Consider the following 8981-nt stretch of genomic DNA (forward strand, 5'->3'; position numbering starts at 1 on the left):
TTTTTTTTTGTACCAGGAATTGGACTCAGGGACACTGAACCACTGAGCCACATCCCTAGCCATTTTTACTTTTTGAGACAGTGTCTTGCAAAGTTCTTTAGGGCCTCATTTTTAACTTGCCATCCTTCTATCTGAGCCTCCTAAATCACTGGGAATATAGGTGTGCACCATTGCACCTGGCTATATCTGACAAATTTAAAAGTAATGTTTTCATTATTATTCAATTTGAAGTACAATCCAAATCTCATTACAAGTATAATGTACTATTTGACTCATGGTTACTTAGAAGTTTATATTCTTTTTTAAAAATTTATTTTATTTATTTATTTTTTAAAATATTTATTTTTTAGGTGGACACAATATCTTTATTTTATATTTATGTGGTACTGAGGATTGAACCCAGAGCCTCACACATGCTAAGCAAGTGCTCTACCCCTGAGCCACAACCCTAGCCCTAGAAGTTTATATTATTAAAGATGTATTTTTCCTATCCATTTTTGGTTTCAGTCTAATTCTGTTATAATTACTGACCATGAGATATATGATTCTGACTTGTGATGGTTGTGATGTGAGTTGAATACTATCAGCATTTAGAAATATCCTATTTGGAGCTGGGTATGGTGGTGTACACCTGTAATCTCAGTGGTTTGGGAGAGGCTGAGGCAGGAGGATTGAAAGTTCAAAGCCACCTTGGCAACTTAGAGATACCCTAAGCAACTTAGCAAGACCCCAACTCAAAAACAAAAAAACAAAAAACATAAAAAGGGCTGGGGATATAGCTCAGTGGTTAAGTGCCCCTGGTTAAAAAAAAAAAGGAAGGACAACAAAGAAATATTCTGTTTGTATTTAAGTAATCTGTATATTCTAACTTTGGAATGCAGAGTTTAATATCTGCCCATTGTATAGTTAGTTACCCAGCCTCAGGTATTTTAGCAGTGAAAACTAAGACAGCAGCAAAAGCTAATTTGTAAAGTCACCCAATGGCTGAGGACAATTCTTGGCTATAAGCTTTAAAAGCTGCAATGAAAGTTTATTATTGATAAGTCAAGAAACTGATATGTGGTTAGTTAAGTCAGGATATCAACCTGTATTTCTAACAGAAATTTAGGGAACTGACCATAGTTAAGTTCATCACAATAAATGAAGTTCACCATTGACGTTACTGGTTCAATAATGAGTGATAGTTAAATATTTACCTTAGAGTAACTGCTGATAAATAATACAATGAATAACTATACGTTTATATTTTCACAAATTTTGTAAATTTGTCTAATAGTCTTAGACTGTCACTGTTTGACCCATCTGTTACTCAGAAGTTTAGAGTCTTAAAAATATACTTTTTTTGTTTGTTTGTTTCAGTCTAATTATATTGTGGTTATAGAACATGGAATATGTGTCTCTGACTTGTGATTTGAATTGACTGTTGTCAGCATTTATAAATACTCTATTTATAGGATATTTATTGCCACCAGTAGTAACACATTTTAGTATGTTCTACTTCAGGCTTTTTCCAGTTTGTTTGAAAGTATTCTCACATATTGTTGTTCCATGCAGATTACTCATAAAGGCTAATTCTTTAGTTACTTTAACTCAGCAAATATCATTCAAAGAAACAACTAAGGAACATTGGTAACTTCTGTAGACTCATAGTTAAGGAAAACCACTTGAAGTCACATGCCTTTATTTTATTTTATTTTATTTTTTAAAATACATGACAGCAGTGGAATGCATTACAATTCTCATTACACATATAGAGCACAGTTTTTCGTATCTCTGTATATAAAGTATGTTCACGCCAGTTTATGCCTTTATACATGTACTTTGGGTTTTTTTTTTGCATTACAATTCTTAATACACATATATACCACAATTTTTCATATCTGTTTGTATATAAAGTATGTTGACACCCAATTCAAGTCTTCATACATGTACTTTGTTAATGATGTCCATCCCATTCCACCATCCTTGCTAATCCCCTGCCCCCTTCCTTTCCCTTCCACCCCTCTTCCCTATCTAGAATTAATCTAATCCTCCCATGCTCTCCCTCCCTACCACACTATGAGTCAACCTCCTTATATCAGAGAAAACATTCAGCATTTGTTTTTTGGGATTGGCTAACTTCACTTAGCATTATCTTCTCCAACTCCATGCATTTACCTGCAAATGCCATGATTTTGTTCTTTTTTAATGCTGAGTAAAATTCCATTGTGTATATATGCCACATTTTTTTATCCATCCATCCACTGAAGGACATTTAGATTGGCACCACAGTTGAGCTATTGTGAATTGTGCTGCTATAAACATTGATGTGGCTGTGTCCTTGTAGTATGCTGTTTTTAAGTCCTTTGGGTATACTCTGAGGAGAGGAATAGGTGGGTCAAATGGTGGCTCCATTCCCAGATTTCCAAGGAATCTCCATACTGCTTTCCAAATTGGCTGCACCATTTTGCAGTCCCACCAGCAATGCCAACACTTGTTGTTGTCTTCATAATAGCTGCCATTCTGACTGGAGTGAGATGACATCTTTAGAGTAGTTTTGATTTGCATTTCTCTGATTGCTAGAGATGATGAGCATTTTTTCATATATTTGTTGATTGATTGTATATCCTCTTCTGAGAAGTGTCTGTTCAGGTCCTTGGACCATTTGTTGATTGGGTTATTTGTTTTTTTGGTGTTTAGCTTTTTGAGTTCTTTATATACCCTAGTGCTCTATCTTATGTGTGAGGGGTAATGATTTTCTCCCAGGATGTAGGCTGTCTGTTCACCTCACAGATTGTTTCTTTTGCTGAGTAAAAACTTTTTAGTTTGATTCCATCCCATTTATTGATTCTTGGTTTTAATTCTTGCGCTATAGGAGTCTTATTAAGGAAGTTGGAGCCTAATCCCACATGATGAAGATTAGGGCCTACTTTTTCTTCTATTAGACGCAGAGTCTCTGGTTTAATTCCTAGGTACTTGATCCACTTTGAGTTGAGTTTTGTGCGTGGTGAGAGATAGGGGTTTAATCTCATTTTGTTGCATATGGATTTCCAGTTTTCCCAGCACCATTTGTTGAAGATGCTATTTTTTTTCTCCAGTGCATATTTTTGGCAACTTTGTCTAATATAAGATAATTGTAATTTTGTGGGTTAGTCTCTGTATCCTCTATTCTGTACCATTGGTCTACCAGCCTGTTTTGGTGCCAATACCATGGTGTTTTTGTTACTGTTGCTCTGTAGTATAGTTTAAGGTCTGGTATAGTGATACCACCTGCTTCACTCTTCCTGCTTAGGATTGCTTTAGCTATTCTGGGTCTCTTATTTTTCCAGATGAATTTCATGATTGCCTTTTCTATTTCTATGAGGAATGCCATTGGGATTTTTATTGGAATTGCATTAAATCTGTATAGTGCTTTTGGTAGTATGGTCATTTTGATAATATTAATTCTTTCTATCCAAGAGCAAGATAGATCTTTCCATCTTCTAAGGTCTTCTTTGATTTCTTTCTTTAGGGTTCTGTAGTTTTCATTGTATAGATCTTTCACCTCTTTTGTTAAGTTGATTGCCAAGTATCTTTTTTTTTTTTTTTTTTTTTTGAGGATATTGTGAATGCGGTAGTTTTCCTCATTTCCTTCTCAGAGGATTTGTCACTGATATACAGAAATGCCTTTGATTTATGGGTGTTGATTTTATATCCTGCTAATTGCTGAATTTATTTACTAGTTCTAGAAGTTTTATGGTGGAGTTTTTTGAGTCTTCTAGGTATAGAAACATATCGTCAGCAAATAGAGCTAGTTTAAGTTCTTCTTTTCCTATACATATCCTTTTAATTTCTTTCGTCTAATTGCTCTGGCCAGTGTTTCAAGAACTATGTTGAATAGAAGTGAGAAAGAGGGCATCCCTGTCTTGTTCCAGATTTTAGAGGGAATACCTTCAATTTTTCTCTGTGTAGAATGATGTTGGCCTGAGGCTCTTAGTGTAGCTAGCCTTTACCAAGTTGAGATATATTCCTGTTATCCCTAGTTTTTCTAGTGTTTTGAATATAAAGAGCTGTATTTTGTCAAATGCTTTTTATGCATCTATTGAGATGATCATATGATTCTTATCTTTAAGTCTATTGGTGTGATTAATTACATTTATTGATTTCCATATGTTGAACCAACCTTGCATCCCTGGGATGAATCCCACTTGATCATGGTGCACAATCTTTTTGATATGTTTTTGTAATTGATTTGTGAGAATTTTATTGAGAATTTTTTGCATCTATGTTAATTAGAGATATTGGTCTGAAGTTTTCTTTCTTTGAAGTGTCTTTGTCTGGTTTTGGAATTAGGGTGATATTGGCCTCATAGAATGAGTTTGCTAGTGCTCCCACTTTTTCTATTTCCTGAAATAAATTGAAGAGTATTGGTATTAGTTCTTCTTTAAAGGTCTTGTAGAACTCGGCTGTGTATCCATCAGGTCCTGGGCTTTTCTTGATTGGTTATCTTTTGATGGCTTCTTCTATTTCCTCACTTGATATTGTTCTGTTTAAGTTGTGTGTATCTTCCTGACCCAATTTGGGCAGATCATATGACTTAATGAATTTATTGATGCCTTCAGTGTCTATTTATTGGACTATAAGGTTTCAAAATAAATTCTAACTATCTTCTGTATTTCTGTAGTGTCTGTTGTTATATTGCCTTTTTCATCACATATGCTGGTAATTTGAATTCTCTCTCTTCTTCTTTTCATTAGCGTGGCTAAGGGTCTGTCAATTTTATTTATTTTTCAAAGAACCAACTTTTAGTTTTGTCAATTTTTTCAGTTGTTTCTTTTTGTTTCGATTTCATTGATTTCAGCTCTAATTTTTTCATTGATTTCAGCTCTAGTTTCTTGCCTGCTACTGCTTTTGTTGCTGATTTGTTCTTTTTCTAGGGTTTTCAGATGTAGTGTGAGGTCATTTATTTGTTGATTTTTTTCTTCTTTTGAGGAATGAACTCCATGCAATGAATTTTTCTCTTAGTACTGCTTTCATGGTGTCCCAGAGATTTTGATATGTTGAGTCTGTGTTCTCATTTACCTCTAAGAATTTTTCAGTCTCCTCCTTTTTTTTTTTGAGAGAGAGAGAGAGAGAGGAGAGAAGAGAGAGAGAATTTTAATATTTATTTTTCAGTTTTTGTTGGACACAACATCATTGTTTGTATGTGGTGTTGAGGATCGAACCCGGGCCGCACGCATGCCAGGCGAGCGCGCTACCACTTGAGCCACATCCCCAGCCCTCAGTCTCCTCCTTGATGTCTTCTATAACCCATTGTTCATTCAGTAGCATATTGTTCAGTCTCCGTGTGATGCAGAAATTTTTATTTTTTATTTTGTCGTTTATTTCCAAGTTCTTTACATTATGATCTGATAAAATGCATGGTAGTATCTCTACTTTTTTGTATTTGCTAAGAGTTGCTTTGTGGCATAGTATATGGTCTATTTTAGAGAAGGATCCATGTGTTGCTGAGAAGAAAGTGTATCCGCTTGATGCCGGTTGAAATATTCTATATCTGTCAGTTAAGTCTAAGTTATTAATTGTGTTATTGAGCTCTATAGTTTCTTTATTCAATTTTTGTTTGGAAGATCTATCCAGTGGTGAGAGAGGTGTGTTAAAGTCCCCCAAGATTATTGTGTTGTGGTCAGTTTGACTCTTGAACTTGAGAAGAGTTTGCTTGATGAACATAGCTGCACCATTGTTTGCAGCATATATATTTATGATTGTTATGTCTTGTTGGTGTATGGTTCACTTGAACAGTATATAATGTCCATCTTTATCCCTTTTGATTAACTTTGGCTTGAAGTCTACTTTATTTGATATGAGTATGGACACCCCTGCTTGCTTCCGCAGTCCATTTGAGTGGTATGATTTTTCCCAGCCTTTCACCTTCAGTCTGTGTATATCTTTTCCCATCAAATGAGTCTCTAGTAGGCAGCATATTGTTGGATATTTTTTAAAATCCAATCTGCTAGCCTGTCTTTTGATTGGTGAGTTTAAGCCATTAACATTTAAGGATACTATTGAGATATGGTTTGTATTTCCAGCCATATTTGTTATTTAACTTGACTTGGTTTTCCTCTTTTATTAGTTTTTCCTTTAGTGTACTACCTTCCTCTGCTGGTTTTCATTGTTGTTTTTCAGTTCCTCTTCATGAAATATTTCGCCAAGGATGTTTTGTAGTGCCAGTTTTCTAGCTGTAAATTCTTTTAACTTTTGTTTATTGTGGAAGGTTTTTATTTCATCTTCAAATCTGAAGCTTAATTTTGCTGGATACAAGATTCTTGGTTGGCATCTATTATCTTTCAGGGCTTGAAATATGTTGTTTCAGGATCTTCTAGCTTTCAGGGTTTCTGTTGAAAAATCTGCCATTATCCTAATTAGTTTACCCTTATATGTAATCTGATTTCTTTCTCTTGGGGCTTTTAAAATTCTCTCCTTGTTCTGTATGTTGGGCATTTTCATTATAATGTGTCTTGGTGTGGATCTGTTGTGATTCTGCACGTTCAGCATCCTGTAGGCTTCTTGGATTTGGATTTCTGTTTCATTCTTCATGTCTGGAAAGTTTTCTGGTAGTATTTCATTGAACAGATTGCTCATTCCTTTGGTTTGGACCTCTATGCCTTCCTCTATCCCAATAACTCTTAAATTTGGTCTCTTTATGCTATCCCATATTTATTGGATGTTCTACTAGTGGTTTCTTATTTTTGCTGTGCTAGCTACATTCTTTTCAAGATGATATACTTTATCTTCATTGTCTGATGTCCTATATTCTAAGTGTTCTACTCTGTTGGTGATGCTCTCGTTTGAGTTTTTAATTTGGTTTATTATTTCTTTCACTTCAAGTATTTCTGTTTTTTTTGCATAACCTCTATCTCCCTGTTGAGGTGATCTTTTGCTTCTTGGATTTGTTTATGTAGCTCATTGTCAAAGTGATCTTTCACTGCCTGTATTTGTTCTCCAATGAATTCTTTGAGATCCCAAAACATTTTAATCATGTATATCCTGAAATCTTTCTCTGTATTTTTTTTCTGCTGGAGCTGTCCATTCTTCTAATGATGTGTTGTCTTGAATTGTTTGTGGTACTTTCTTCTCTTGTCTTTTCATGTTGCTCGTGTTTCTTTCTTTCCAGCTCTGTGGGACTGGTGTGTTATTGTTTTTACCCTATAGATTTGTAGTGCTCTTGTATGGTTCCTTTGAGATCCCTCCTTTGTGGGGAAGGATAGTGTTAATAGATTCCAATATCAACAATACATCACCTATGAACAAATTATTGTTATTAAGACATTTATAGTTAGTCTCAATGTCCAGAAATGTTGGATTATTATTTAAAATATAATCAGTAGTTTCATAAAAGGTGTACAATTTCTGGTGGCAGACAGTGAACTGGGAGTCGGGCGTAGGACAATATGCTAAGGGGGAAAGATGTGAGGGTATGGGGTTAATATAACTTAGGAAATTTGGAGGAGAACTCTAATGAAGAGGGTTAGTAACAGGGGAATAGAAAGGAGGTAATTTAGGGTAGACAAGTACGTGGGAGGACAGTAGAGTACATAAAGACAAACACACATATGTATTTACAAAATTACAGGATGTAAAAATAGTAAAATTTGGAGGTTGAAAGAAGAAGAAAGAGAAAAGGAAAGAAAGAGAAAAAAAGAAAAGGGGCGGGGCTTATGCAATTCCTCTATATTATATTATTCTGGTGACTCAGTTCTCAATATTCTATTTCATGCAAAGTTCTTGGTTTCACATATGTTGGGGTTGTGAGTGCCAGAGGATAGAAGGGTAGAGGAGAAAGAAAAAGGATAAGAAGGAAGAAAATACTCTTAGAATTCCGTTTATTTCCTGCTTCTCTTCCAGTAGGTGGAATTGTCTATTTTAAGCTTGAATCTCTGCCCTCAGGGTGGTGTAGGTAACCAGGGTGAGAAGACTTGAGTCCCCCCCCCCCCCCCCCACCCCACCCCTATCATCTTCCCTCTCCTGCCTGGTTTTAGACTCTCTGTTGCTTATCAGGTCCCAACTTCAGGACCTCTCGCAGTTGGTGGTTCACACCAGGTGGGCAGCGCCCTGGTGGCACTGCGCTTCTGTTCTACTGAGAGAAATTTTTGTGCTGGGTAGTCACTGTGCCGAGTTTTTGCAGATGGGGGGAGGGGGAGTTAGAAACCAGGTACCTCTTCAGTTGGAGATCTGCACCCATGCCCACCAAAAAATGGTGAGAAAGGTTTTCCAAAATGGAGTTGGTCTGCTTCCAGCACCTGGGTGTCTGGTGAGGTGGGGGTAGCTGGGATGTCCTTGTGCTGTGGCTAGAACGCAGTCAGGTGACCTGCGTGGGAGTGGAGCGCAGTCTAGAGTTCTGCAGAGGTGCCGATTTAGTGATTCTGCTACGCCGCCGCTTGAGAGCTGTGTGTATGCTCGAACTGCGGGCTTTGGGTCTGGAGTCTGGAGTCTTAGTGGAACACAGAGGCTCTGCTTTCTGCATAGGTAGTCGCAGCACTGGTTGTTTCTGTGAAAATCTGTTGTATAGGGGTCCTGTCGCATGCTCTGAGATGTTGTATTCCGTCTAGGGAGACCTTGTGGAGAAGCTGCCTGACTGCTTCCTTGGATTCATGCACAGAGCAGCCAGAAACAGTTTCTCTTCTATTCCATCATCTTGGATCCCCCCACATGCCCTTTTTTTTTTTTTTTTTTTAACTTTGAGACAGGATCTCACTAAGTTCCCTAGTTTATGATCTTCCTGTCTCAACCTCCAGAGCTGCTGGAATTACACTGTATCCAGCACAGTTCCTTTTTATTTTTTAAATAGTACTGGGGATTGAACCCAGGGGTACTTTACCACTGAACTACATCCCCAGCCCTTTTTTAAAATTTTGAGACAGGGTCTTAAGTTGCCCAGGCTGGCTTTGAACTTGTGTACTCCACCATGCCTGATATGTCTTTTTTCAAAAAAGACAAACCATCTGCCTTTATGATAAATGACATTC

This window comes from Marmota flaviventris, chromosome 8 (genome assembly GCF_047511675.1).
Source record: "Marmota flaviventris isolate mMarFla1 chromosome 8, mMarFla1.hap1, whole genome shotgun sequence".
NCBI classification, from domain to species: domain Eukaryota; kingdom Metazoa; phylum Chordata; class Mammalia; order Rodentia; family Sciuridae; genus Marmota; species Marmota flaviventris.